General features: G+C 41.6%; 1 pseudogene; it reads left to right on the forward strand.

The window, feature by feature from the left end:
- The window catches only part of LOC131081043 (calpain-8-like), a 44,548-nt pseudogene extending 24,490 nt beyond the window's left edge, over positions 1–20,058 (forward strand).
- The last annotated feature ends 2,224 nt before the right edge of the window (positions 20,059–22,282 follow it).

Here is a 22,282-nt window from a genome sequence, read left to right on the forward strand (position 1 = left end):
TGGCTGGAATTAACAGTATCACCTTCTCCTTGTTGGTATTTAGTCCCAGGAAATACCCTGGTATTGGAATATGAATCCCAATATTACCAGGTAGATTGTGCCTGGGCCAGTCTGACCCTTGCTGCTAGGCCAAAGGCAGTAACTGTGGTGTATCACCCCAGAGATACCTTTAGCTTGCTGGAGATTGCAGCTGGGCACTGAAACAAGTCCAGGCTTGGTAGGAACTCAGTTTACCTTAGGAGGGAAGGCTTCAGGCGATGGTGAGGATGAAAAGGAGATGGATTCTGCTGGAGGGTTAATATCCAGAGCTTTATTCCATGGTCACAGAGGTCTGAACCGTAGTAACAGCTCCAACAGAATAGCGAGCACATGGTCTCATTACCTTTTTAAGCTCCCGGCGGAGGGGGAGGGAAGGGGCAGGGTCTCAGGGTAGGATGACACCTAGACAGGCCAATGACCTCTGGGCATAGGGGCATCTTTTGAACCTGACCAACCACACGATGACCTTCCTGGAATGTTAAGCCTGATTGACAGGACTCATTCAGCAAGGGGGCGAGGGGGAAGGGAGAGAGGTATAGGCACACCTGGGAAGGGACCCGGAAGTTTAAAACAGGACATTACAACACACCGCAACACCCTGGTGCTTTGATTTCTCATGGCTCCAGTTGATACTCAGCATAGCTGTGAAAACATAAACCCATACAACTCAATGGAAAGAATTGGAGAAACTCCAGGCAAAAGTTCTTCCAGGGAGATATTCTCTGTAGATATAGTGACAACCATCTTGATTGCAATGACAATTGCAAGGACAGCAAAGCCTCCTCTTTTTTGTCTCCTGTTGGGAATTCTTAGAAATATACTGGACCAATCCCCAGTTTAAAATCCAGTTGGATGAACCAAATGATGACCATGAAGGGAGTTTGAATGAGCCATGCTTGATGCAGAAGAACCACAGGAGACAGAAGAGAATGGAAGAAGGTCTGCTTAGTATTGGTTATTTGCTCTATCAGGTAAAATTTTTCGTCATTTTAAAGACTGTATTCCTTGTGCTGTTAACGTGGAAAAAATTAGCAGTGTGCTACATCTTGGCATTCAGCTCTACACTTCAATAAGATCTGGATTTTGCAAAATGATTCAATTATTTCTCTTGTTTCTTCCTGACCTAATATGGGAAGACTCAGATAAATTGAGGCTCAGTTTTTTCCCATTTCAACAGGTTGGCAGTGTAAATTATTGAGCCAGTAATTTAGTAACAGTCTCATTGCGAATCTTCTTTTACAAAATCTGAATGGGGGCAGGCTCATGGTGCCTGGCAATACCAGATAAGTGTTTCTGATTACAGCCTATCATTAGCCCTCAGTTTTCACTTTCTTTTTTGTTATTATTTCTCCCTTTTATTTCAAACTTTTTTTTTTAATCCATTGTCTGATATATGCTACTGTTCTGATTCAGTAAATTTGGGGGTTTGTTCTTCCTGATTTTCCCAGTGTTTCTAAAAATATAATGTAAGGAAAAAACTTACAGCGTAATCTCTAATTTCTGTGGTGTGAGAAACAAATGTAAAAATTTCCAACCAGTATCATCATGACCAATATCATATGTGAAGAAAAGCAATTAAATGCTGTACAGACTCCAATGGATGAAGATCATTAGCCAGCACAGGTGGAGCAGGTGAGAACAGCTGACTTTTGCTAATAGATCTTGTGTGGTTTGGCTCAAAATTACAGAAGGTTTTCCCTAGTGCCCAAGTGCCTTTGCATGCACACACTGAGAACATTTCTGAGCTGCCTTTTCTGTGGTACCAGGCACCCTCACCTATCAGCATCCTAAATTTGTGCATTATGGACAGCTGTCTGCTCCCATCACTGAATACAATAGTGGAGAGCTCCTTGTGCTTTACAGCTATTCCATCCCATCTGTGTCCTCAGTGGCCTTACCCACAGTAGGGTAGACTTGGTGACGCTTAAGTCACTTAAGTGACTTGTATCAGGATCACAGTAGCTGCAACTGCCTAAATTTGTGCATTATGGACAGCTGTCTGCTCCCATCACTGAATACAATAGTGGAGAGCTCCTTGTGCTTTACAGCTATTCCATCCCATCTGTGTCCTCAGTGGCCTTACCCACAGTAGGGTAGACTTGGTGACGCTTAAGTCACTTAAGTGACTTTAAGGTGTTAATTTTTTGGAAAAACCTGGCTGCTAAGTCATCTCAGGTATGCTATGACCCAGCTATGATCCCAGCTCCCTTGAATCACACACTAGGCTTACTTCATGGCATTTGATGTTGTGACTGGGGAGCTCCAGTTAGTGTTAGCGTTCAAAAACACATAATCACGAGGACTATATGCGGTGCTTTTTATTAAGAGCAATGGGAATCGGTGTATATTCAACCCAAATCTGATTCCGACCATACATCCGAAATGATCATGTTTTATACTCCATCGTTACATAACTTTCATGTTAATTATTAAATTTCTATTGTTCTATTGTATACATAAATTTAGCCCCTCTCTGAATTTCCAACAGTTTCTCACTATTCTTCTTATAGTTATATAATATTTACATTTAATTACTAAACAATCATCACATCTAACAATTATATAATTTATCATGCTGCTTACGCAGGTACAGTTGATCTGGGAAAGCACAAAGCCTAACATTTTAGATTCTATCTTTACCTTTTTCCAGGGTTCAACTATCATTCTCCCCCCTTTGAAAGCATTTTCACTTCACTATAGGTGTAAATGTTTTCACTTGATACAGTCCTTTATTCCTCAGTTCATACTTGGTTCTTCAAATCTAGGGTTGATGTAAATGTTGTCGTGGATGCTGTTACGAACTGGAGAACCAGAAGATGGTGGGCGTGGATCTCGTGTTAAAGCCTTTATTATCCTCTGGTTCCAGGATGTTTTCTTCTGTATCTCTCCTTTTAAGATGCTGTAAACTAACTAAATTGCTAAGAATACAATTAGTAAGATTTATCACACTCTCAATGATAGATTTAATCCATGAACTCACATTCCACCCTAATCCTTTGAAGATTTTTCTTAACCAGCTTGTAGCCAAATCCTTTTGCTCTTCTTGTGCTTCATGCTCTATTTGTTTCAACTGACTGATGTCATATTCTACATCTGCAGTTACATTTGGGATATGAACGCAGCAATGATCAACTTGTCCCTTTAAGAATCTATATACTCCATGCTCTTTCAGGAGTAACACATCTAGGGCTAATTGATTTTGTAAAGTCATTTTTGTGGTGGCTTGTAATTGTATATTTAATTCTTTAAATCCTTCACGGGTGACTCTTGCCAGTCTACCTACCTGACCTGTAAGTTTGTATAGCATCTCTCTGCTCTTATAGTTTGCTATAGGACCAAGCAATGACTCTAGGGCCCATCTAAATTTCTCTCCACTAGAGGGTTCTTGCCAAGTGTCATCTGGATTTTCATTGTCAAGAACTTCTCGTCTTGCTCTTATCTGCAGAAGTTCATGTTTTCTATTAAATGGGGATCTTTTCCAAATTGGACATAAGGTTGGGAGGCCTAAAGTAATCTCCTTTACTTTCCCATCTACAGGCAGATATGTTGTCCAGGTACCATCACTTGCTGCCCATACAAATTGTCCCGGACCTTGGATTGTAACTTTGGTACACCCTATAATTACTCTATAATTCACTCTGCCTTGTTTATGTTTAATCTCTCTGCAAGCACAACCAATTTGTAGGGCTATTGCCAGGGGCAGCATCTGTTTTATCTCTTCATCATCTGAAGTGCAGTCGTAAGTTTTATTACATGCCCACCAACTTACTTTGTCTGCCCTCATTCTGCTACTAGTGTCAGTGTTCGTTATTGCTGGATCTGTTTCATTCTCAGGGCCTTCTTCAGTTGTGGTACCTAGGAACAAAGCTGGATTCAAAAGGTTAGTTGTTTTTAATGTGACATCATCCTGCTCAGTCAGGACTACCTGGAATTTCATCATCTTGCTGGGAGATAGCCAATGGTCCCCCTTTTGTTCTAAGACAGTGGTTACCATGTGTGGTACATAGACATCTATGTGCCTTCTCATAGTAAGTTTCCTGGCTTCTTGTATCAGGATCACAGTAGCTGCAACTGCCTGCAGACATGGTGGCCACCCGGCACTTATGTTGATGAGTTGTTTGGAAAAGTAGCCCACGAGCCTTTTCCATCTTCTCAGATGTTGGGTCAGGACTCCTAGTGCTAGGCGCAGCCTTTCATGTACAAACAGCTGAAAATCTTTAGACAGATCAGGTAACCCTAGTGCTGGAGCAGTTGTCAGTGCTTCCTTTAATTTTAGGAAGGCTTCTTTCTGTGGTTTGCCCCAGGTGAATGGCTGCCTCTTCTGAGCTTCATATAGGGGTTTCGCAATCAGTCTATAGTCTATGATCCACAAGCGACACCATCCTCCATCCCGAGGAAGACTCGCAGCTCATGTAAATTCTGGGGCTCTGGAATAGCACAAATAGCTTGGATACAGTTAGTACCTAGTTTTCGTTGCCTTTGTGAAATTTCACATCCTAGGTAAATCACAGTCTGTTGTGTGATTTGTGCCTTTTCTCTGGATACTTTATAGCTTCTCATTCTCAGTGAATTTAAAATCTCAATGGTTACTTTTATACATGTTGCTCTTTCTTCTGTAGCTATTAGTATATCATCAACATACTGCAACAATAAGTATTGGTCTCTTGTACTTGCCCATTTTCGGTCCAAATCTCCAGTTCCTTTGCCAGTTGGTTTCTGAACAGGGTCGGCGAGTTCTTGTAGCCTTGTGGGAGTTGTGTCAGGTGAGATGGGTCTTTCTTCCGTTCCCTGGGTTTTCTCACTCAAAGGCAAACAGTTTCCTACTTTCTTTGTCAAGGCAGATGCAGAAAAAGGCATCTTTTAAATCAATTACGGTAAACCATTTATATATCTCCTTTACAGATGTTAGCAATGTATAAGGATTTGTTATTACTGGATAAATGTCCTTTGTTATTTTATTTATTGCTCTCAAATCTTGCACTAATCTATATTCACCATTTGGCTTCTTTACTGGAAATATTGGTGTATTAAATTCTGATTCACATTCTTCTAAAATTTGGTATTTCAAGAATTTCTCAATAATCTTTACTATTCCTTGCCGTGCTTCTGGTTTTATGGGATATTGTTTGACTTGTACAGCCCTTGCCCCTTCTTTTAACTCCACATGCACTGGTTGTGCCAATTTAGATTTCCCTGGTGCATCTGTCTCCCATACAGAGGGAATCACTGCATCTTCTACCTCCCTAGGGATAGAGGGAACAGGTTTTTCTTTGATCATTAATATCTGTCCCGTCTTTGATTCAGGTATTTTCATTATAAACTCTCCATTTTCAAAGGTTATTACTGCATCAAGTTTCGCTAGCAAATCTCTCCCTAAAAGTGGAATTGGACACTCAGGTACATATAAAAATTCGTGTGTTATAACCTTGTTTCTAAAACACAAATCTAGGGGTTGCAGGAAAGGCCGTTTTTCCTCTTTCCCTGTAGTGCCGACTATTGTCATTTCCTTGTCCCCAGTTTGTCCTTGCAAATCATTCAATACAGAAAAAGTAGCTCCCATATCTATTAGAAATCTGACATCTTTATGCCCTAACTGTATATTTACAACAGGTTCCTTAACTTGTTCTACCGGTTCTACGTCTAGTCAGCTGGTATACTCCCCCAGGACCATCTCCTTGGTAGCCTGCTGGAACTGATTGCCCTGGTCAAACTGGTTATTCAAACTTGGACAATTTTGCTTCCAATGCCCCTCCTGCTTACAATACGCACATTGATTCAGACTTAACCCCTGGGTAACTGGTCTCCTACCCCAACCATTCCTGTTACGCCCCCTGAAATTTGGGTTCTCTTTCCCCTGTATTACTGCCAAAAGATTCTGCTGCTGCCTTTTACTAGCTTCTTTTTCCCGATTGTTATATACTTTCCAAGCAACCTCAAGTAACTTATCCAAATTCTTTAATTCTTCCCCTTCTAATTTTTGCAATTTTCTACGAATGTCATCCTGTGATTGGCCCAAGAATATGAGAGCGAACTGAACCTTTGCTTGCTCTGTATCCATTTGGAGGTCTGTATATTTCCTTGCTACCTCCTTAAGCCTCTCCAAAAATGCAGTGGGAGACTCCTTCTTTTCCTGTCGAACCTCATATAGTTTGGACCAATTTATAGTTTTGGGCACAGCATTCTGAAATCCTATTTGGATCTACTCTTGATATTTCCATAATCTCCTCATATCGCACAATAAATTAGGGTCCCAATTTGGATCCTCAATTGGGAAATTCACATCTAAATTCCCTGTTACCAGCCCATTTCTAATATCTTCTCTTGCGCTCTCTTTGGCTGCCTTAAGTACCATTTCTTTTTCAGTAGAATCCATTAGAGTATCTAATATTACTTGTATGTCATCCCAGTCAGGATTTTGAGTTTTCATAACCATTTTTACTACACGTGCCACTTTATCAGGATTTTCTTTATAAGTTCTCTCTGACTGTTTCCAAATAACTAAGTCTGCTGGGGAAAAAGGCACTTTTACAAATACTGGCCCTTCCACTCCGACACGTTGTCGCAAGGGGGCAATCACAGTCGGTTTTTTTTTGCTTATGCCATCTCTATGCACAAGTGGAGCAAGCTTTGCCCGACCCCGGGTTCTATGGGCTATTGGGGTCACTGATTCATTACCATTGCTATCTTTTTCACTCTCATACCTCTTTCTCCTTTCTATCACAGTTAGGTTTTGCTCATCTTCCGAGGAAGAGGGATCGGGTGATGATGGGAGAGGAGGATAAAGAGGGAAAGGTGTACTAGACGAGACAGGCTCAGGACTAAGTGGGTGAGGAGCAGGTAGTGGGATAGGAACAGATGAAACAGGTGGGATAGGGTTAGGTTCTCTTGTTCCTATTTGAGCTACTTGTAAATCAATATGTGTATAATTTTCCCTACTCAAGCTTTCTCTTAACGCCAAGTGTTCTAAACAACGTTCCTCACAAACCCCACACTTTGCAGATGTTTTAACCACTAATAATCCACATTCATCCTGCCATTCTGGCTTTCCCCATAAGTAGAAAAACAGATCAACATATGGGACTTCATCCCATTTTCCTTCTTGTTTACAAAACGACATAACCTGCGAAATAGTGTTATATTGCAGAGTACCGTATTTTGGCCATTTTTCACCATTCTCCAAGGCATATTCTGGCCACCATGAATTACAATAATCAATCAACTTAGTTTTACATAATTCTTTCCCAAAGTTACCTTGTTTCCAATGTGCTAATAAGCACCCCAAAGGAGAATTTTGCGGGATAGGGGTGTTACTGCCCAAAATCCCTTTAAGTTTCTCCATTTCAAAAATACCACAAAACCCGCAACGCTTTCGCGATTGTCTTACGGAACGGCACCTAGACTTGTACCAACAGGAATTCCTTTAGCCCAACCAAGCGTAGCTTTCGCTGCATCTTATTGGCAGGCACCCAAAACCAAACTAAAAAGCACCTTACCTTTCTCCCGAGGACGTTTGTGAGCAGCAGAAGCAGTTGCAGCCGATGGGCTCCCCGAGAATCCCTCGGTGCCGGCTGGAGCGTGATCAAGTCATGAACTCGCTCAGCAGCACTCACAAGGGTCCCATCTGGGTCGCCAAAATTTTAGCATTCAAAAACACATAATCATGGGGGATTATATGTGGTGCTTTTTATTAAGAGCTCTGGGAATCAGGGTATATTCAACCCAAATCTGATTCCGACCATACATCCGAAATGATCATGTTTTATACTCCATCGTTACATAACTTTCATGTTAATTATTAAATTTCTATTGTTCTATTGTATACATAAATTTAGCCCCTCTCTGAATTTCCAACATAGTTTCTCACTATTCTTCTTATGGTTATATAATAATTACATTTAATTACTAAACAATCATCACATCTAACAATTATATAATTTATCGTACTGCTTACGCAGGTGCGGTTGATCTGGGAAAGCACAAAGCCTAACATTTTAGATTCTATCTTTACCTTTTTCCAGGGTTCCACTATCATTAGGACTGCAGAGATGATGACCTAAAGCAGATCTCTCTGCAGGACAAGGTGAAAAGATGTGTGTTGAGGTCTGTCTATCTGGTCTGAAGAGCTTTTCTAAGTCATGTGGCTGCCTGTTGACAACAACTGTGTGTCCATCACCCAGCTTCTGCCCTTGCTGCCCGAGTGTGCTGGTAATAGGCAACAAAAGACCCTGAAGTCTCAAGGGGCCACTCAGGCTTCAGAAATGTTGTATGGGTGATGTTTGTAAAAGCTCTTTTGGGAATTGGGAGGATAGTCTCTTTGGCTCTCACTGGAATCTGTGCTCTCAAGACAACTCATTGCTTTTGGAAAATTTGCCTTATATTTGGAGGTACAAACTAACATAGCAATTCAGTTAATTTAGGAAGAGCCAAATATTGAAACTTGCTATTTGTTATAGTTGCCTCACAACAATCTCATCATCCCCAGGCTGACTGCTAGTGACATCAGCCTTATATTTTTATTCATATTCAGTAGCAGTAGACTAGTGGAGTGAAGTAGCACTAACTTGCTGACTGTTCCTGACTGAGCATTTAAAGACTTACTCAAATGTTTCCAACCAACAGTATCATTCACAACACCGCATCAGGAGAAAAGTAACTTGATATGCCATAGATTTCTCTAGATGAAGATACAGTTTTTCCTTTGGAACAATTCTAGGACAAGACAGAATTTCTGTATCTGTATCAATGTGTATCTGATACTATTATATGTCGTTGTAAGTGAATTTTTTTTTCAGAAAGTGTCTGAAGGAGACTTTATCTGATTTGTTTCCTACTGGTGCAGGTATAAAGCAGCACTTTACCACTGTCTCTTTCTCTTCCTTCCAGATTCCTCAGGAGGAATGTGGTCTCTGCTGAAGACTTCCAGCCTCCACATGGGCACCTCCTCTTGCACTGGAAAATTTAGCTGCCACAATGACTTATTTCTTATGAATGATATCTCTGATGGAGAGCTTTGCCCTTGAATCACGGGACCAATATCTCAAGTTCTGAATAATCATTTTCAAAGGACTGGGACACAAGGATTTATTACAGATGTCCGACTCCCAGTCTTGATCTCATTTATACTCGTTGAAATTTGGCTTCCAGGAAGTTTGTACAACCGAGGTCAGAATTTGTCTGTTTAGTTAAGGTGAAGGCAGAACAGGACCTCTGCACTCTAAAACTGCAAAAATGTAGCTAATATTGTTTAGAAGAAATGCCAAGCTCTGTGGATCTGATCCTTTTACAGTTCTGAGCCAAGGCTCCTGGTAATGAACAAGCCCTGCTCAACTTTCCCTAATCCCCCCAAATGTCAATACTGAGTCAAAGAGACTTTTTATTACTGAAGAGAAAGACCCCAGGGGTGTCTGGCAGTAGGAATATCCGATACTCCTATACTCCTATCCTAATTTTTGCTTGGCTTTTCAGCCCTTTTCTTCTCTCAGTAAGTGAATATATGGCCACGTAGCAATTAACTGTGCTCTTTCAGCAGCCTTGCAAATGCAAAGGGAAAATGAACTTTATATATTGGGGAAGATATGGATCTGTCTTCTTAACCTGTGCAGTCCCACTTAGCTTAATATTGAGTGAGGGGCTGTTGAATAAATACCAAATTCAATCTTATCTCAGAATAAAAGAGGAAAAACATGCATATTTTTCTACAGTTTAAAACAGAAAACCTGAATGATTATACAATGTTTGGTAAGATTTTTTTGTGTGCTCTGGTCTTAGACAGAAACCTTATCCGTAAATGATACTTCCCATCCTGCATCAGCCACACAGCATTTTTTGTGTGTCACTGAATCATACTTTTTGAAAGACATCTTTGTGGACCAAAAGTCATGAATAGGAGTTTTATAGCAGGGATGTTGTTCTTACACTACTGTTCCTTCTTATGTCAGTGTTTTATTTTATGAAATAAAATGTGCAATGTTTAACTTCCTACAGACTATATTGGTATTAAGAAAAATTTAAGTACTGTTTTCTACAAAATCCAAATGAATATCCTTAGTATTACTAATAAAAGTTGGGTAAATCACTTAATGTGGCCCCAGAAGTCTCACCCTTGTACTACTACTTTGTTCTATTTACTACTTTTTTCTGTCTATTTAAAGAAATCAGAGACTACAATTCCTATGCAATTAGGAGATTTATTCAATACCATTAATTGCTAAAAAAAACTCTGAAAATTAAATTTGTCCACAAGCTTGCAAAAAATGCTCAATGCACAGAAAATTTACAGTGTAGTAATTTGATCAGATATGAGCACACATTATGATACTATTATTTATTTTATGGTACCAAGTGTAAAGAGGCATGTGAAAAGAGAATCTTTATAGAGGAAGATCCTTGCCCCTTCTAATCATCTGCCTCTTTCCCATGACAGAACTCTGGTGGTTTTCTTTTGTGCCATCATTCATGGATTTATTATTTTTGCAATGAAAAGCTTGAGATGGCTTTGAAGCGCTGAAATTGAAATCAGGTGGCTGGTTTACCAGAGAACTGCCAAAGGGCTTCTGACAAAACCATGTTCTCCACAGCTGGAAAGCAGCACAGATGTGCATGCAGGCCATGCTTTCTTTGCAAGACACCAGCCAGCAGCCTGGACTGACCCCTGTGTGAACCTGCATGAGGTCTCCAGCCACATGATGCTGCCACGGGGACAGTACTGCATTGCCCTCCACCTTTGAGCCCTCCACCTTTGAGCCTTACAAGAATGGGGAGTTCTGACTGAGAGTTTTTGCTGAGAATCAGGATAAATCACAGTGAGTACCTTCCCTGAAAACCCCCCCTTCTGCTGGGGAGGCACACAAAGGAGAAGGTCACATGTTGCATCCATACCCTGGGCTTGATCTTTTGTCTTAATCAGCAAAATAGGCCCATTTCCACAATACATTTTTTCCACAATCTACCATAGTTACCACACATCTATGGTAGATGGTTCTTCAGAGTCATGGCTCTTCAGAGGTGTCCCCTAAGCACTTGGCTGGGAACAAGGTCCCTCAGCTCTGTGAAGGAGAAGTTCCCACAATGAAAGAGTGCAGGATTTGAGACTATGATGATGATGAGATGGTTTTAAAAGGGGTTGTATCAATATCAATACCATCCATTGGATGAAAAAGCCGGAGTCTGGATGGAAGACAAGAACAGCAAGGTTGCATTTCCCATGGGAAATATATTCAAAGAGTTGGGGCAGGCAGAGATGGGATGCAGAGCATGGGAAGCAGGAAACTTGGGGGCTTGTTCTGTAGGCATTTATTAACACCTTATAGTTAAATAGGTTTTGGGGGTTTTTTTGGTTTTTTGTTTGTTTTTTGGGGGTTTTTTTTGGGTTTTTTTGTTTGTTTGTTTGGGTTTTTTTTGCTAATTATTTTAAAGGCAAGAATTTAAAGTAGACTCATAATTTCTGGTTTAACCATTTTCTTTTTTTTTTTTTTCTAGGACAATGGGTGATGAGGTGTCTGCAAAGCCATATGAGGTTAGACGAATTAACTGGGCAGAGTTTTCCTTCATAATGTGGAAGTAAACAGGGGCATGATTTTTATTTCTCATTCGATTTGGGATTACAGAATGTTTTAGTGCTGAGGAGAAATATTTTTTGCTCATGGGGATTTTTTACATATGTCCATGTCTTAGCTTCCCATTCATTTTTATGTACCTGGGCCATGTGGCACAGAGACTTCACTCTTGTAGACTGAACTACAACATATTTGGTTGTCCTTACCTCCTGCATGAGTAGGAGAAGGTGGAAAGGGCATATTTCCATAGAAACAAATAGTCTTCCTGAAGTCTGGGAGAAGCTGCAAAAGGCTTCCAAGGAGCTGCTGAATTGCTCTGGCCAAGCGCAGCAACATTTTTTCACGGTGGCTCTTTTCTTATGCTATCTTGGTAACAGAAGAAAACTTTCTCATCAGCCTTAGGAAGTATTTGCTCTAAGCCAGCCCCTGGCTGGTCATGACTAAAGTAGTGCCTCTGTTTTGCCATTGCTGCAGAGCACATGCTCATTTTCTGTTGCTGTAAATAAGCCCCTGTACAGCATCTTTACAATATCCACAGCTCACTTTCTAGAACCTTGTTAACCACTCTCTTGGCCATCCCCTTCCTCTTGCCTCATGTTGATAACAAAGATTTAGATGATGAATTCAAGATTCCATTCCAAAAGCTCTCTGGAGAGGTTAGTGGATTAAAGTGAACAAAAAAACCTGAGACATCTCTGTTATGATTATACAAATATTTGACTTGCCAATTCCTTTTACTGTCTGTTCAAAAAACCAAGTATTTCTCCCCTTTTATTAACTCATAGCTTCAGTTCAGTTTATTTTACAATAGAGAAGATTTTCTAAATGTTCCTCTTATTGGTGCAAAATGTGATTTTTTTTTTCCCTTGGTAATGCAAGACAAGGAATAGCTTTGAAAATAGGGGCGATAGGAGTGAGGACTGTGAAAATATTATCCCAGGGTGAAATAAATTACCTGCGGCGTTATCGTATAATTCTGACAATTGCTTGGCTGGCCAATTCCTTCCTTTTTGTTTAGCCCCAGGAATTAAAATACTGTCAGCTGGGCTTTTTCTTTACTTAATATATTTGAAAAACAGTATCTATAAAGTCCTGCTGCGCTAGCCTGTGGCTATCATGTCAGGTTTCCTCTTAATGAACAGGTGGCCACCGTTACTGGAGAGGGAAGACATCTTTTTAGTTAGGAAGACCATTCTGAGTTTTGAGATGGCAATTTTAGAATTGTTTGGTTGTAGTTTCCGTAAGCCCTGAAAATCTCAAATGTTTTCCTGAAACTTTTTATTCAGTCAAACATTGTAAAAAGTTGCCATTTACTTGGTCACGTCACCACAGCACCTAACAAACCACTTATTTCCTGGTTGAATGTCTAGGAAGTATGATTGGTTTTGAAGATCTTCTCCCTCTGATATCTGAGGGTAAATGTGAAGGGTTTGAAAAAAATTAAGGCTTTACATGTCTTAGATTTGGAAAGAAAATAGTCTCTGGGTGTCTGATAGCAAATCAATAGAGCTTTCTTCAAATATTTTTTTTTGTTAACACCTACAGTATGTTTTGTTTTCTGTCCAGGACCATGAAGTGACTGCAACTGAACTTTAAAGAATTCTAAACTGGGTTTTGGTGAAGAGTATATGATGTACTCCCCATTGGATGGAGCTGAGAACAGGGTCTGTGCTAACAAAACTCTGTCAGCTAGGGGTGAAGAAAAATGGAGTTTTTGTCTGATCCCAGCTGAATTTCTCCTGATTTGTTGAACCTCTAAATATGGGGTGGGGTGGAAATAGTGCCTGGTGCTTCCCTTCCAAACATGGCCAGCAGATGTTCTGCAGAGACACAACATTCCCTGTACTTTTCTGGGAGGACCACCATGGGCAGTGTTATTATGCTGCTGCTGCATGACTTCTGTGGACAAATAGAGACTTATCACCACCAAAACCAATAACATCCCCTCCCACTGTGGGGAAAAAAAAAGCCATATTAATCAACTGAAAGGACATAGTGGAAGAAATGGCACAGCATTTGCTTTGCTACCAAGATTTTAAGGTGGTTGGTATTTTCAGCATTGTCTGCAGAAAAATATTTGTCTTAAACTATTTCTCACTTTGTCTTTAATATTTCCTTTTTGTACAGGAAAGGATGTGAAAAGTGATAGATTCAACATTAACACTTTCAGGGAGATGATGAGCCTTTTAGATGTATCCTTTGAATGTAATTTCATCACCTTTAAAGTTTCTGGATCTCTTTTGTAAAACTTCCTGACAAGCTGGGCTAAGTTTACACTTCATTTGTCCCAGCACATAGCTGGGGGCAAAAAACTCAACGAAGCATCTCTATCAGTTCATGGTGGCAGAAACCTGGACCATTTAATCATCAGCTGCTTCTCTCATCACCATCTCTCACTACTTAAACATTTTCCTAAATATAGTGGGGGGAAGTAGGGCCTTTCTGCCTGTGCAGTTCCAGGTGCATACATAGCATGCTTGGCAAGATGCTGGTTTTGAGTACATCCACAGCTGCTGTTTCTGAGTCAGGTCCTGCTTACAGAGCCCTGGAGCTCACAGCAGCAGGGGCATGCTGAGCCTGTTCCGAGGGGGAAGACTGCAAGTACAGGCAGGGCCTGCCTCCCTTCTGCATAACTGGGGGGACACTTGGGAGCTTATAAGGTTTGTGTAGTCAAGGGAAAGGGAGAGGTCAATACTTCTGCCGAGGTTTGTGTAGCCAAAGGAAAAAGGGAGGTCAACACCTCTACTCAGTACTCTTTTGCACTGGGAGGGTGATGATCCATGCTTCTAGGAGCTTGCTAGTGTTGGTGCCATGGCATGGCCATATTGAGGCCAGCAAAGATTCACTGTGGATCTTGTGGACAATTGGCTGTTAAGAGAAGTGATGCCATTGTCCTACACTCCATAGGCTCCCAAGCTTAATGGGGTAACTCAGTAAGTACAATGCCATAGTGTCCAAATCCCTGTTTCTGCATAATTTTACATTGGAAGGGATGTTCAAAGACCTGAAGGACATGGGAGAGGACGCTCTAGACAGCTACTGACTCTCTTCACTTGCAGCTCCTGCCTCTGGTTTCTAACAATTTTCTGCTGCAACACTGGGCTCTTTTCCCCCTAAGGTGAAATCTAACCTACTATTAAGTGTCCAAAATGTGGACATTTTTAATCTTTTAATCTTGCTTATATATTTAATAATCCCATATATCATTCCTTGAGAGTGAAGATAGCCTAGAAATTCTTGGCATGCCTTTAACCAAGCAAATATGGAGTGGTGGGCATGTCTGTGGGAGATGGAGATGCATTATAAATGAGAACTAAACTGGCATTAGGATGACACTGTGATGGGTGATTTATTTTCAACAGAACTGCTCTCCAGATTACTCTCCAGTGTTGCACCATCCAGCACCATCCAGTGTTTTTACACTCCAGTTTTGTTAATAAAGGAATCCTGATTTTTGAACCATGCCTTAACATGACCCAGACCGATGGACCCAACACCTTGAGACTTGTAGAATTCAAGACACTTTGGATGAAGATTCAAAAGTATTTGGTAACAACATTTCTGACTCTATCCCCCTGCCTCCCCTATTAGTTCTGAAGTACAGATCCAGAACTGAGATAGAGTTAAACCCTCACAGGCAGATATAATTGCAAGCCTTCCTTCCTGGGGCTCGAATTTGTTCCAGGGCTCTGAAACACCTCTCACTTGACAGGGCACAAGCAAGTCCTCTTTCACCTTGGCCCCATCATTCTCCATAATTTGCAATACCCTATGGAAAGACAGATTAACTCTGATTATTGGCAAAGACAGCTCTTTCTGCTGCCTGGTCTGTTAAAGCTCATATGAACATTTCATTGCTATATATTGCATAGCTGGATAAGCATAAGGAAATACAAGAAATATAATTTTAGGACCTACAAAAAACTGCCTCTGTATTTTTGAAATCTTGTAGAACTGTTGATTTTATTTTTTTTTCTGATACAGGATTTAATATCCCGAGAAGTTCACCCAGAATGAAGCGGTCTAAAGGAAGGTCAGAGTTGGGCTTTCCTGGTGTGACCACCTCCCTTTCAGGCAAGCCTGCTGCCACCATACTTGATGTTGCTCATCACAGAGCATCTGCCCTGGAGTTCCATGAAGAAATGTTGGGTTCATGAAGACACAGCTCTGTCCTAAGGCTTGTCAGAAAAGCAAACCTTGACACCCAAATCCACTATTAACTCTAGGTCTGGGTGGCTTCTAATTCTGGATAATAAATCTACTGGCAATAGGAGGCATCTGTCATCTTGTCTGAAACATTAAGCAAGATGGACTTGGTCTGTTGCAGTGTTTGCCAAATGATAGGATATTCTCCTCAATGGCCTGTCTGCCACCATGTAATGTGAAGGCAAGCATGCTGCCAGCCAATGGGAATGTGTTTCCCACTCTGCCTAGGTTGCCATTTACTGCTTGAAATGTTTCTCTCGCTCATTAATGTTTCAAAGAGTAGGAACTTGTGGTGGTAGGGACAGTCTCTGTTCAGCCACCAGTGGGCACAGCAGTGACAATGTGAACAGGCAGAGGTAGGAATGATTGTCCTGGCACTGGTTAGCTACATGAGCAGGGAGGATGGCAGGGCATGGGTGGTATGGTGGGCTAGCAAAATAATTTTTTTAGTTTAAAGCCTGAGTCAGTGAAGGCCAAGTTTTCTGCTTGTAGCCCCTGATGAGACCTGTGTTGCCATATCTTCATGGCTGCTGTGACCCAGCTGTGCAAGCCCAGCCTGCCTCTGGTGCCCACACCATGGCATTGCTGCAGGGGCATACACTCCAGTGCCCTCTCCCATTCCCTCCTTCCCCTTCTGCCACAGACTTGTTTTATGAAAAATCCTTTCATTAGGATTTTTTCTCCTGAGAAGGGGAGAAAATTTTTCTTCCCTTTTTCTCCTGAAAGGCCTCAGGAACAAAATGTAAATAATAATTATCTGCTGCTGTGGAATGCAACAGGTGCATCTGTGATTGGTCTCATGTGGTTGGTTTTAATTAATGGCCAATCACAGTCCAGCTGTCTCAGACTCTTGGTCAGACACAAGCTTTTTTTTTTTTTTTTTTTTTTTTTTTTTTGCTGGTTTTTTTTTTTTTCTTTCTGTTCAAGCCTTCTGATAAAATCCTTTCTTCTATTCTTTTAATATAGTTTTAATATAATGTATATATCATAAAATAATAAATCAAGCCTTCTGAAACATGGAGTCAGATCCTCATCTCTTTCCTCGTCCTGGGACCTCTGTGAGGACCTCTGTGAACAACACCACACTCTTTGCCACAGAAAATCTATAAGAAACTGGACAGTGACTACTCTGGTACCATCAACTCCCACGAGATACGACATGCCCTCGGAAAGGCAGGTGTGTTGCTCAGAGATTGGATCACCAGACATTGGGAGAACAGCAGAGTGGTCTAATGGCTTTTATTCTCTCCTGCCACCTAGATCACACATTGCCAGTGACATTCTCCCTTCCTGACAGTCACACACTGCAATCCTTTTGCTGTTTCATACATCAAACTCCATTCTCTGTTCTGCGTTACGAACCGCTGGTACTTTTGTCCATGCTGTGACCATTGCTTATTCATCTGATTATTACTTGATCTATTTTTTGCCTCATTATTTCCTAATCTAATAGTTCTCTTTCAGAGCTATGCCCAAACCCTCTTTTTCCTTAATTTCCTCCCACCACCTTTGTCTCCTCTGAAGAAGGTGCAAGCCTGATCAAGGCAGGCTCCAGTGACATCCTCTCTGATGTCTTTTGGAGCAGAGCTTGCCAGCTAAGAGACATCTAGAGGAGCACTGTTTTTTTTTTTATTTATCTTGTGCTCAGTGGATTTTATGTGAATGATCCAGTGACAGAAATAGCATGAATATGGGCCTGAATAGAGCCCAATGTATTATGTGAGCAATTGGCTCTGCTGCAATCACTGCTATTCAGCTGCAGTGCCCACTTGCTAATTAGGGGTGAGTTTATCTGGGGAACATAGGACTGGTTATGCTGTGAAACAATGTGAAATATGCAGTCTGACAAAATGCTGTGGGCGAACTCTATGTCTCTCTTCAGCTGGCACAATTGGTTTTGAAAAGAACCCACAGAGGTGAGTGAGGGAGTTCAACAGACCTTCTTGGAGGAATAGTCCTGCCCTTCAACCTGCAGCTGCAGCAGGATATGGATAAATCACATCCAAGACAGCAAATTAACCTGCTGTGTCAGTGACTCCTGTGCTCTCCTGACCCTCAGGTTTCAGGCTCAAAGATGAGGTGCAGCACAGCATCGTCACCTGCTGCACCTGCAGCACCAAGCTTACCATTGACTTTGATGGCTTTGTGGCCTGCATGATCTGCCTGGAGACCCTGTTCAGTGAGTACCCAAGGGCAATTCCCAAAGCTGAAAGCTTTGGGATTGCCTTAGGTATTTGGTGTCTTTTAGCTGTGAATGCAGCAAATTGCATGGAAAGGTTCAGGTGCCAGCAAACTGAGCCAGAGGAAGAAACAGAGAAATAGCAAAAGCCTTTCTGTCCGAATGCCCATGGGGAGTAGAGGACACATTTCCACAACACACCATTCTCTTGTGCTTTACATTTATCAGCAACTTATGGTTAGTGCTCTGGCCCCCACATCATCCCAGCTCTAACAAATGGGAACATTTATCACTTGCAGTCCTTACTCAGACCTGATGTACAGGTTTGTCCTTGGATCATGACAGATGCCACCACATCAGATTTTATAGCTGTCCTGCTGCCAACTCCCATTTTGCTGCTATAGATCTATTCCACCTCATGAAGCAGCTCAGAAATTATTTGTAAGAAGAAAGAACCACTGTAATATTATCTTACAGAGCCAGTCTAAATTTCCAGTAGATCATGGCAAAAAGCCAGACTTTTACATTTTGTCGAGCAGTGATTCTCTACATGCCAAACTCTATATTTTATATCCAGCTCCCCCCCCCCCCCCCCCCTCTACATTTCAGAAGTGTTCTATCTCCTGGACAAAGACAAGAATGGAGTCATCCAGATCTCTCTGCCTGAAGTAAGTCTGGTCAGATTGAAATACCACCTGATCCAACTGCAGCAGTAGACCACACTAAAATACACTTATTTTAAATCACTATTGTAAGAGATTAAATTGTTATTATAAGAGAACATGGTAGTGATTTAAAGGGCAAGTTTGCTTATGTGAAAATGTTCTTCAGCCCACAAGGCCTGTCTGAATTAGTAGAATGAACTTTTACCTTTATATGAGCAAAAAAATAAAGGTACTTTCAAAACTCCGAAGGCTGATGGATAAGGTGCTTACACAGTGCATTTCACTATCTCTTTTTAGAGGGCAGTGGTCAATTCATTAGAAAACACACAGCAGGGAACTCTTCTTTCTGCCAGAGAATGTGCTGATCGACCTGCCAGAATTAGAAGAAACCTTTTAAGATGCCAGGTCTTTTTTCTTCCCACATTGTTTTTAATGCAAATTTTTCCTGTTGAAGCTGTTGTAAAAGCAATCAGCTTGAGCCTTCCCTTTGCAGAATACAAATATATCTCAGGAAACAGCTGGAAGGAGCCCCAAGAGGTCCATCCAATTAGTCCTCTCAGCTGAAGAATGGCTTGAAGGGAGGAGGATGGCTAGGAAGCCCTGCTACCCTCAGTCACAGTTAGTTAAATCTAGCTGAAATTGTACATTGCATACTGTTGGAGAATTTTGCTCAGACATGGCTTGAAGGAAAAGAAAGGCCATGAAAATATACAGCTAATGGAAAAGTAAAAGGCAGCTGTAAGCAGCAAATTCTCAAGCCTGTTTCTCAGCCACGTTTCTGTAAACAGCAAGAGTTCTCAGGCTTGTCTTCAATAACAAGTAAATATCTTGTCCTTGGATAAGTATGGGAAAGCAAAGTGGCAAACATGGAGGCCTTGAGAACCGTTCACAACAGGATGAGACAAACAAGTCTTGGTCTCAATAACAAACCACAGGTATTAAAAACAAAAGGAGGGGTTGGTATGTAATCTGTAACCAATGATGAGCTCGGGTTTTGCAATATGTATGAACTTAATTAACTCGGTTATAAAATGTGCATGTTGGATCAATAAAGCAGAGTTCGATGCTGATCAAAGGATGGGTCGTCTCCCTTCGCTTTCTACAGCATACTCCCACCCTAAAGTTTTTCAAGGTTGAAAGTTGAAGCTTTCTCCCGCTTGCCCCACAGAACTCATCTTCCTTTTGAAGAGACCCCACTTTCAATGTTTGAAGCTGATCCTGGCAGTAGATTTCCCTGAAGTTCAAGAGCAGATGGATCCTACACATATAAAAGATTAAAATGCAGCTCCAGTCTTTTCCAGCTTGTTCTCCAAGAGGCACAGAAGAGTGCCCCAGTGGCATCCTGTAGACCTTCCTGATGCCCTGACCCCTGGTGCTGTTTCTCCCTCAGTGGCTGTGCTGCACACTGGTTTGAACCATGGTCAATCAATTCAGCAGAGACCTCTGAGGCTCTTCTGAGCATGAAACCACTTGTTTGGCATCTACTTCTTGTGAAAAAAAGAAAGAGAAACTTCTTTTTATTCCTGGCAAGTTACTTTACGCCAATAAAAATTATCACCTGTCAGTTATAAAATAAATGCAATCTTAAACAAACAAATAAACAAGCCCAGGACTTACCTGCTTTACTTTTCCTGCCCAAAGAGTATTGCTCTGTGCCATGCTGAAATCTCATCAGTTCTGACTTAGCACGGATGGACCCAGGTGGCTGTGGTTTGACTTCTGACTGTGCAGCAAAGTTCAGTAGTGTTCAAAATCATGGAGGGGATCTCCATTGCTGCAAAATCCAGCATATGTTTTGCTCCATGCTCACGAGTGTGGGCAAAATTTATGTTACTGTCTTAGCAACAACCTCCTTTTGCAGACAATTGTCGGCTTTGGCTGGGGCAAGTGTCTGCAGAAGTTGGGGATAAGGAGCTTGGAGGCAGATGCTGAGATGCTGGGAGCACAGAGGATTTGGGCACAGACATAGCCCCAAGGATTAACTGGGAATCAGGAAAATGTGATGGCACTCCTCCACAAGTCTTGGCTCAGTCCTCCAGGAGAAGGAGAGAGGATGGAAGGTCAGATGCAATTTACTGCAGTTATTTCAGCTGAAATCTTCTCCTGTGAATGCCTGTCCATATGCATGCCAAAAGAAATGATTTGGAGCTTTAGTTTAATGAGTGACTGGAGCTCAGAATCTCATGAAGGCAAAAACCAAAAAATGCACATGTAGGGGGTCTCAGAGCCTGAGAATGTGGGGGATGTGTTAACGTCGATTGCGACTTAAAGAAGAAACTGAAGATAGCTGGCTTCAACTGTCTTAAACTTCGCACTGGCTCACAGTTCTATGCTTTCCTAAGGCCTTGTAAACATTTATCTTCTTTAAAAAAGCTCCTCTCTACATTAAATTTCACAGTATTCTAAAGAGTAATATCACAGCAATGCAGGCATGATAATCTAGCACTCTGTATTAGCAATCAGAAGATATTTCTGGAACTTGCAGTAATGATCTGACAAGACCTTGCATGTCATGGTCAGCGACATGTTGGACACTTCTCCCCAGGAGCAGGAATGCAGGCTGACATCTGTGTCCTCAAGGCAGATGTGGGGCCATGACTCTGTCCCCCTCTTTCTATTCAGTGCTGTGTTTGAGAGAAGCCTTTCTGCATGCCTGCTGGTTCCTAAGCTCTTCCTTTGAGCAGGAAGAAAGCTATTTGTTGTTTGGTTCCCATCTCTGAACACAGAATGCCTGGTGACAAACCCCACACCTTACATCTCACGACATTTCTTCCTGCTGCTGGCCTTATGTGACTAAAAGGGATGCATAACCTGCGTCAGTGCACGACTCTGCCTTTCTAATTGATGTCCTCTTCCAGTAAAAGATAAATAAATATTTAGTTTGGGTTGCAGGATAAAAACAGCTGGAGTAGGAACCACAGGGTTTCCCCCACTGTCCCTCTGCACCTATCACTAGCCATGACCTGTGTGTACAGATGTCATGGGTTGCCACCAGTTTCTCCTGGCAGATTTTTACCAAAAACACATGTCTGTGTACCTCCACTTGCCTGGAAGGAAAAGCTACCTGGGACAAGATGAGCTCTCCAAAACCATCAGAAAATTCTGGTGAATGCTCTGCCTTTTCAGTAGGATGAGCATGTCCTTCCCTGCCCTACATCTTGCACATGCAATACGTCTCCTTGTTTATGATGCAGCAGGGTGAGCTGGCTGCTGCAGCTTCAGATTTGCTTTCTGCTCACACACACTACTCACGAGTTTGTTCCAATTATGGTCAGAGAGGCCTCTCTCCACAGGACTGGGAAAACTCAAACATATGCAGAAATCCATTGCATGCTCCCACTTCTCCTTTTAGTGCAAGGCAGATGCCCCCATCACAATAATTCTTACAGTTATGTCAATGGCTCTCATCCTCCTGTACAGGATGGGCAGAGTGCTGCATTCCATCTTCCTTTATCTTTGGAAAGCAGGCAGTGCCAGAGGAGCCACCTCTTCTTTCATTTGTTCTTTGAGTACAGCACTTGGCTATCAGGTCTTAGAGAACAACTGCTCAAAAATAAGCCTTTTCATGGGATTGAATATGCTTCTCCTTTTTACTTGACGCGTCTGCAGAAAGGTGATTAATGTCCACCTGATTTTCC

This window comes from Melospiza georgiana, chromosome 3, assembly GCF_028018845.1.
Source record: "Melospiza georgiana isolate bMelGeo1 chromosome 3, bMelGeo1.pri, whole genome shotgun sequence".
NCBI lineage: Eukaryota > Metazoa > Chordata > Aves > Passeriformes > Passerellidae > Melospiza > Melospiza georgiana.